Source organism: Manis javanica, chromosome 4, assembly GCF_040802235.1.
Source record: "Manis javanica isolate MJ-LG chromosome 4, MJ_LKY, whole genome shotgun sequence".
Classification (NCBI taxonomy): Eukaryota; Metazoa; Chordata; class Mammalia; order Pholidota; family Manidae; genus Manis; species Manis javanica.
In genome coordinates, this window is record NC_133159.1 from 133095473 (window position 1) to 133105011 (window position 9539).

The 9539-nt window shown below is 41.2% G+C and overlaps 1 pseudogene; it reads left to right on the plus strand.

Moving 5' to 3' along the window:
* The first annotated feature begins 8178 nt into the window (after window positions 1–8178).
* On the plus strand, window positions 8179–9104 carry LOC140848612 (olfactory receptor 1A1-like; annotated as a pseudogene).
* The last annotated feature ends 435 nt before the right edge of the window (window positions 9105–9539 follow it).

A 9539-nucleotide genomic window follows, 5' to 3' on the forward strand; every position in this document is an offset into this window, starting at 1 on the left:
CGCCACAAAGGCTTCCATATAACATGGATGAACAGGAGCTGAGCTGTAGCACACCTCTTGTATCCCAAGGGGTGGATCCAGCCTGTGCTGAACAACAGAGGCACCTGCAACCCAGCAAAGAGGTTGAACAGGTCAGCCCAGGGCTTGGACCCTGGAAGACCACTCTCCTAAATGCCTTCTTCCCATGTTCCCTTCTGGGAAAGAACTCTGGGGAAGACTACCCTCAAGAGCTTCTGTGTCCCCTTAGGGAACAAATAAAAGAATGTGTCAGTAGGTCTCAACAATTATTTGGTATTTTCCTGAATGAATACATGGAGGAGTCATTTCTCAGAACATTATAACCTAGTGAATAATGCACAATATCCTCTATGATATAACACACCCTCCTTCCCTGAAGAGGACTCTAGAGTCCTCATCTTCAGGCTCCGTCTAGGACAGCTTCTTCCATCCCCTCTGCTCCATGGTTGAGAAACTAGGGTTCCTCTTTGCAAACCACCTCAACCTCAGCTTCTTCCACCCAGGAAGAGAAAGACAGAAGACCATCTGAAGCACACCTGCTTCCACAAAGGAATGGTCAGGGGCATCAGACCAGCTGACTGCCAACTCCCCATTTGTGGAAGAAGAAAGAGGGCAACAGGGCCAGGCCCCTTTTAGACAGCATCTGAGCTGTCCCAGCTTGAGGAGCTGGGGAACAGAGTCTTTATGACAAAAGCATCGAGGGATAGCCAGCAACTATACTGCCTGCATCAGCTTGTTTGACCTTCACAAAGCCCTGGAGGGATGTAGAATTACTTTGTCATTATTGGATGAAAAAATGGTGACTTGAATGGTCTAAAGTCACACAGAGAGTTGGAGGCAAAACACACACTCACTCCTTGGCCTGACACTTCAGCCAAGGTTCTCAGATCCAGAGGACAAAAAGGAGAGAGAGAACCCTATTTCTGACCATTGGTTACTGCGGGGTCCTGTCCACTAAAGAGTATGATAACAGGGGAATTCTTTTTCTGTTTTCACAGGTCTGAGCTCTGACCCTTGAAGTTCTTTTTTGTCTGTGTGTGTGTGTGTGTGTGTGTGTATGAGCTTGTACCCAGTCCCATTGTCTTAGAGGAACTGGAAACCCACCTTGCCCTCCCACATTCAATGGTGCATGCTTAGGCCCCTACAGAAAATTGCAATTTCACGTCAAAGGGAAGATGGGCTGTACTGTCAGGGAGACTCAAAGCATGTGGAGGACTCACTTGGCCTTGTCGGCTTTGCCCAGAGGGGGCTTTTGGCCTCGTGCGTCCCTGAACAACTGTCCTCGGCATCATCACATTCACATGATACACAAGTCTCAGAGAACATCTCTTCCCAGGAGGGGTTTATACTAGAGGTCAGCACTGCCCAGGAGTCCTGGCTTTTCCCTCTGCAAGGGAACTGGAGGCTCTCCCTCTGCCCTATAGCATTCATGCTCACACACCTCCTGCCACTCTTCCTGGGAGTCTAAGTTTCTTTCACCTCTTTCTGCAGGGTTTCTGCAGAAAAGCTCTCTCAACAGAGGACCCCTACATCGAGCTCTGGGTATCCATATCCTCAAATCCCTGTGCTCAGTAACCTCTCTCCTCTGGGTCTTTTTCTTCAGATCCTGCAGTGATAATACCAACCCCTTCTTGCATCTTTTTCTGGTGTGACTCTTCTTATATTCTTTAGCTCTTCTATCTCCTTGTGGTTGTCCAGGCACCAGATGGCCACTCCAAAATGTCCTATTGATCAGTCATTTCATTTATGTCCAATATCTGTATTTACATAAAACTAACAATTTCATATGTGTGTTACAAGATAGAGCTGGTGCAACCCACATTCACCCAACTCATTCTGAGTCCCTAATGAATACACAAGAAAGTTCTTCTGTTGCTTCAAGTTTCTCCACAATATTAGCCCAAACTTCTTTTCCAAACTGATTTCTTCCTGCTTTTATCCTGAACTCCTAATAAAGATATACAACCCAGTTCTGCCAGAGGTAATCCTCATCTGTACAGATTCTTTGTCTTTAAGGTTCTCTCACTTATAAGAAACTTGGGCTTCATCTCTTAAATGATGCTACACAGAGAGTTATTTTAAACAGTTACATACAATCACATTTGCATATTGCATACATATAGTATTGAGAACCAGTAGGAGACATCTCTGTGAAGAAGCCAGCCTGAGAAAGCAAGTGGATAGGTAAGGAATGGGGTGGTAGGTAGAAAGAGTTACAAGACTGAGGTACATTCACTGAATGACTAATGAGGCCGTCATATGTTTACTGGTCAAGGGCAAAGAGCTGGTGCCGAGGTAGATCCTCGAGAGGAGACGCTGCAGCTGCAGGACTGGTGGAGCAGCGTAGCCACGGACACAGCGAAGAACAAGGTGAGAGCGTGTTGGTTGCATGTACACTTTACTTCTGTGGTTTTGGAGAAAAAGAAGAGGATGAGAGTGGGTGTGTGCTATGATGTACAGCGCAACATTGAGGAAACATGCCCCTCACCCTTGACATACTTGCTGTTCTAGAATGGGTCAATACTCCCATTCAGAATGTGTACTTTCACTACGTGTGTGTTAAAGTTTACATATTTTGTGTGATACACCATACATCTTACGGCAACTCGTTTCTTCCATCATCACATTACTATTTTTTCAAAGTATTTCATGTGAATACATTCGTTTCAACTGTTGTGCAGAATTCACTAAAAGGAAAATGTCACTAATAACCATTTCCAAGTTATCTGTGTGACAGTAACATCTTTTGACTGTCCTCTGGAACATGTATATTGGAGTTTTCTAGGGGAGGTGGATAGATAAGAAATGGGGTGGTGTGTAAAAAGAGTTACAAGACTGAGGTAAGCAGATAGAGCTGGTGCAACCCACACCCACCCTACTGATTCTGAATTCCTAACGGATGCAGAACAAAGTTCTTCTGTTGCTTCAAAATTCTCCACAATATCAGCCGAAACTCCTTTTCCAGAGTGATTTCTTCCTGCTTTTATCCTGTATTCCTAATAAAGATATAAAACCCAGTTTTAGAAAATCCAGAGGTGGAATTGCTGAGTCAGCAAGAGGAGTAAAAGTTTTCAGCTTTCCTAAGTACAGGATAGTTGTTCTCCAAGTGATAACACAAATGTTTCCATTTGTCCCCTAACTCGTGGAATTGTCAAGGTTTACACTTGCTCCGAGATAAAGGATGTAAGATTGAATTTTGTCTTAATTTGTTTGAATACATTTTGCCCTGGTTATTGTCCATATCAGTGTCTCATATGACTTGCTGATTCAAGCCTACTGCCCATTGTTACCCACTAGGTTTGGACTTTTTCTTATTAGTGTTCAGGAGTCTTCTCTGCTCTGAACACTACTCCCTTACTGATTATGTGCACAGCATACACCTCTTCAGTCTATGACTTGTCTTTCTCCTTCCTTTATAGTGTCTGTTTCACACAAATGTTTTAAATTCAAAGTAGTCAAATTTTACGATATTTTCTCTTCTGTGTTCTGCACTTTATGCCTGGTTTAAGAAATCAATTAGTCCATTAGGAAACATTTTTTTGTATTATATTTTATGTGTCGGTATCCAATTATCTCAGCACGCTACCAAACATTCCCTGCCTGTTTCTAAACCAATTCATGTTGTTTTCCAATTTCTAATATTTGATCTCTTTCTAGGCTCTCTAATCTGCTATATAGGTGTATTTGTCAGCCCCTGTGCCAGTATTAATCAGCTGTATGAAATATCAGACAAATCATTTTCACACTTGACAGGCCATTCCTCACTCCTCATCCTTTTCCCTGAATTGTTCTGGCTCGTCATATCCCTTTTTGTCTCCTACATGAATTTTGTATAAGCTTACTAAATTCCATGGTTAAAAAAAACCGTGGTATTTTTATTGGTATTATAATGAATTCATACACTAATTGGAGGAGAACTGGCATTTTTCCAATATTGAGTCTCAATAACCATTGTTTATCCCCACATTTTTAGGTATTCTTTTTTTTCATCCAGCAGAATTTGGAAATTATTTAATCCAGTCTTAGAATTATTCCTAAATTTTTTTTCTTTTTGGTATCATTAATCTACAATTACATGAGGAACATTATGTTTACTAGACTCCCCCATCACCAAGTCCCCCCAACATACTCCATCACAGTCACTGTCCATCAGCATAGTAAGATGCTGTAGAATCACTACTTGTCTTCTCTGTGTTGTACAGGCCTCCCCGTGCCCCCCACCTATAGTATGTCTGCTAATCATAATGCCCCCTTTCTTTTTCCCTCCTCCCTTATCCCTCCCTTCCCACCCATCCTCCCCAGTCCCTTTCCCTTTGGTAACTATTAGTCCATTCTTGGGTTCTGTGAGTCTGCTGCTGTTTGGCGCCTTCAGTTTTTTTCTTTATTCTTATACTCCACAGATGAGTGAAATCATTTGGTACTTGTCTTTCTCCACCTGGCTTATTTCTCTGAGCATAATACCCTCTAGCTCCATCCATGTTTTTGCAAATGGTAGGATTTGTTTTCTTCTTATGGCTGAATAATATTCCATTGTGTGTATGTACCACATCTTCTTTATCCATTCATCTCCTGATGGACACTTAGGTTGCTTCCATTTCTTGGCTATTGTAAACAGTGCTGAGATAAACATAGGCATGCATATGTCTTTTTCAAACTGGGCTGCTGCATTCTTAGGGTAAATTCCTAAGTGTGGAATTCCTGGGTCAAACGGTATTTCTATTTTGAGCTTTTTGAGGAACCTCCAAACTGCTTTCCACAATGGTTGAACTAATCTACATTCCCACAAGCAGTGTAGGAGGATTCCCATTTCTCCACAATCTCACCAACATTTGTTCGTGTTTTCTTTTCAATGGTGGCCATCCTTACTGATGTGAGGTGATATCTCATTGTGGTTTTAATTTGCGTTTCTCTGATGACTAGCAGTGTGGAGCATCTTTTCATGTGTCTGTTGGCCATCTGAATTTCTTCTTTGGAGAAGTGTCTGTTCAGCTCCTCTGCCCATTTTTTGATTGGATTATTTGCCTTTTGTTTGTTGAAGTGCGTGAGCTCTTTATATATTTTGGATGTGAACCCTTTATCATATCTGTCATTTATGAATATATTCTCCTATACTGTAAAATGCCTTTTGTTCTATTGGTGGTGTCCTGTGCTGTGCAGAAGGTTTTCAGCTTGATATAGTCCCACTTGTTCATTTTTGCTTTTGTTTCCCTTGCCCGGGGAGATGTGATCATGAAGAAGTTGCTCATGTTTATGTCCAAGAGATTTTTGCCTATGTTTTTTCTAAGAGTTTTATGGTTTCATGACTTACATTCAGGTCTTTGATCCATTTCGAAATTACTTTTTATGTATGGGGTTAGACAATGATCCAGTTTCATTCTCTTACATGGAGCTGTCCAGTTTTGACAACACCAGCTGTGGAAGAGGCTGTCATTTCCCCCATTGTATGCCCATGGTTATTCCTAGATTTCTTGTTTGTTAGAATTATTTCTAGATTCCTAAATTTCTGTTGCTACTGGGAACAGCAAGTCTTTTAAAAATAATATTTTACAACTTACTTTTACTTCATTGTAACAAAACTATTGATTTTTTAACATTGGTTTATATTTGTTCATCTAGAGACTAAGAATTTCTTTTGTAGACAATCCTATTTTCTGTGAATTCTATCCATTTTGTCTCTCCTTTGCAATCCTCATGTAGCAAAACTTTTTCCTAGTGGTTTATTTTTACAAATAAGACAATGCTTCAGGTACTAGCACAGAAAGCTCAATATAAATTCCCTGCTCCATGAAGATATGTGGCCACCTCTCCCCAGAGCGACCTGCTTTATGTGAATTACAACACATATTTTTGAGTCCTTTTTCTATCACACACCTAAGTAATCCCATTCTTTCTTTTAGATTTGGATTTTTTTTCTTTTTATGTACTTATTTATATAGAGATTCTAGATGTGTTCATAGGAATGGGATGTGTCAACATCAGCTAAGTCTGCCATGTTGCTGAGACACCCAACTCTAAAATATTACATTTCTCTCCCATATCAGATCATCATAGTTTCTGAGGTCTTCCATTTACTGAACCCTCTCTATTCTGAGATATTGTGACTCTGTGTGCATATGGAAAAGGGAGATTTTTAAGAGAGAAAAGCAAATTCATTCAGTTACAGCAATAAAAAAGCACAAATTTATAGGGAAAGATGTTTTTTTACCTGCTTCCCCTGCATCTACATATAATCCAATGTGTACTGCAGGAGACAATGAAAAATTGTGATTAATTACAGATTAAAGTATTCAGTAGATGTCTTTTTACAAAAATTAGTCAATTACTTAGGATATTCTTTTATCAATGTGCATTTCAGATAAACAATAAGCAACTTTTAATTATTTTATATTTTTAAATTGAAGTATAGTTGATAGACAGTATTATATTGGTTCTCTGGACTACAGTAACAAGTATGTAAACTCCATAATGGTTTAAAAAGAACCAAGTCTATTTTCCCCTTATGTAACAGTCCTAGTCGGTGTCCAATGTGGTGGTGTTCCTCCTGGATATAGAGGACTACGGACACAGGCTCATTCCACCCACTGACTCCACCATCCCATTCAGCCTCCTGGTCATTTGCACCCAGCTGGCCTGAGAGGAAATTTGGAGGAATTTGGAGGAAGTGCAGAACTGGAATACATGGATGATTTGGCAGGAACTCAGTCCTATGTCCACACCTCAGTGCAAGGGAGGTGTGTAATGCAGTCAAGCTGGGTGTCCAGGAAGAAGAGAACTATCTGGATTGGGTGAGATGCTCGCAGCCTCTGCTACAGCTGGTAAGCCTGACAGTCAAGGTGGATGAAAATACGGAACCAGTAGCGAAGCATTAAGAATACATTACATTATTTGGGGTAGAAAATAATGATCGCCAAAGCTAAAGCACTGAAACAGTAAGTATAAAACTTTGTAAGGATTATTTGATTAAGAATCAAAACATCAGATGTAGAGGTAAGGAATAACCTGGGGGATGCTGCCTGGTGTCATCCCACATGTGAGGACCCACAATGCAAACCTGTATATATTCAAGCTATTGAGTGCTGAAGTATTGGTACATAAAAATGAATAATATTCCAAAAAGTCTTTGTAAGGGAGATAAAAATAAATAAGATACAGTTCTCTTCCTCAAAAAAGTCTTATAGTCTACTTAGATTGCACATGCAGAGTGTGGGGTTTGGTCAGACCTGCTGGCAGTATGACTGAACATGGAAATGTGGGGAGAATAGATTAAGTCTACAGATAGAAACCAGAGTGCCTGCCAAGGAGCAGGTAGAGCCACAGTGGAATTGGATGAGTTACCAAAGGTAACAATGAAAAAAGGTAAGGTAAGGTCAAAGAGAAAAACATCATGATCACATATTTTAATATTTGGAATAGGGATGGAACATCTCAAAGGAAATGGTGAATGTCTACTTTACAAATGGGACACCTGGGGATAGACACCGATGTGTTTGGTAATGAACTAAGCCTAGTGGTCTATTATATACAATCTTCCGATGCCGTCTGGACACTGATACCTCCTGGGCTCTGGGCTCAATCTGGGTTTGGTCAGTGGAACAATTTATCATTGTTCAGGGTGCTCCTTGGAATAACCACTCTTTGCCTTGGAGATTTGTTTTTTTTTAAGAATCCAAAATACTGTCTTTTCATTTTCATGTGTATTAAAATAGTGTGTGATTCTGCCTTCTCCATTAAGTTGTAAGGTTCTTGGGAGCAGAGACTATTTTATATATGAATAAATGGATGAATAAACTATATTTTTCACACATGTCTGACTTTTCCACAAGGTCTAAGAGAAGTTCTAGAACATAAAACATGAACTTTAATTATTTTTTAAATGATTAAACCCAAAGTGTTGGGGTGATAGTGGTGGGGTTGGGAGAAGGGGCACCTCTGATTCACAGACTGCTCACTTCTCAGAGATGAGTGTCCAGGGCTACTTGTCAATTAACTCAACTGACCAAGAGGGATTATTTTTCCCAATGTATTGGCATCTGTGCACTTAGTAAAACCAGGTATGGACACAGAACCACGGGGGTCAAAATCACCAGGTTAGAAGATTATTACACACAGTAACTTCACTAATCATTTTGGATTCTCCACCCCTTTCCTGCTGAAGGATCCATGAGAGAAGACAACCAGTCCTCCACCCTCGACTTCATCCTCCTGGGAGTTGGTGGTCCCCGGGAACAGGAAGAATTCTTCTTCATCCTCTTCCTCTTCATTTACCCCATCACACTGATAGGAAACCTGCTCATCATCTTGGCCATTCACACTGATATTCGCCTCCACAACCCCATGTACTTTCTCCTTGCCAACCTCTCCTTTATCGACATCTTCTTCTCCTCGGTAACCATTCCCAAGACACTGGCCAACCACATCTTAGGCAACAAAGCCATCTCCTTTGGGAGATGCGTGACACAGATGTATTTCATGATTGACATGGGTAACACAGACAGCTATATCTTGGCTGTGATGGCATATGACCGTGCTGTGGCCATCAGCCGCCCACTTCATTACTCAACAGTTATGAGCCCAAGGACTTGTGTCCTGCTAGTTTTTGGGTCTTGGGTGGTTGGAAGTATTAATGTCCTCCCTTGCTCACAGCTAGTCTGTCCTTCTGTGGAAACCAGGAAGTGGTCCACTTCTACTGTGACCTTGCCTCTTTACTCAAGCTGTCCTGTTCTGACATCCAGTTTAATATGAAGATGATGTACCTAGGGGTTGGTGTTTTCTCTGTGCCGTTACTATGCATTGTCATCTCCAATGTTTTGGTCTTTTCCACAGTCTTAAGGGTTCCATCCACTAAGGGTGTGCTCAAGGCTTTCTCCACCTGTGGCTCCCACCTCACAGTTGTTTCTTTGTATTATGGGATGGTCATGGGCATGTATTTCCACGCTCTGACCACTTACGGCCTAAGGGATGCAGTGTTCACTGTGATGTACATCGCGGTGATCCCAGTGCTAAATCCTTTCATCTACAGTCTGAGAAACCGAGACATGAAGCCTGCTCTAGGAAAAATCTTCAGCAAGACACTATTTTATAGCTAACATGAGGTCATAATAGAGACTGTAGTTCCCAGCTAGGATGTTCTTGAAAATCCTCTCCAAAATCATTCCCCTCCAAGTCACCTTGATCGCCCAGGACAAGGGGATTCAATCTGTAGGTTTACATTTGATCATGTCAGTTTCCAAAAGCAGGAGTGGTCAGAAACATATGGCTTCACCTGATCAGGTGCAACTGAGTAAGAGGCAATATCATGTTTTGCTCTGTGCTTATTTGATGTGCTCATGCAATACTGGATTTCTTTCATCATAACTCATTTAATCATTTCCTTACTCTGAGCTACTATTTCGCTTCTCTCCATTTATCCTCTACCTTGTCCTCCTTTGGAAGGGACATTAGGTAAAGTTTCTGGGTTGCTCTACTAAGCAAGTAGCCATACTAGTCCAGCAAGGTCTTCCTCATCAGTCCATTTCTATTCA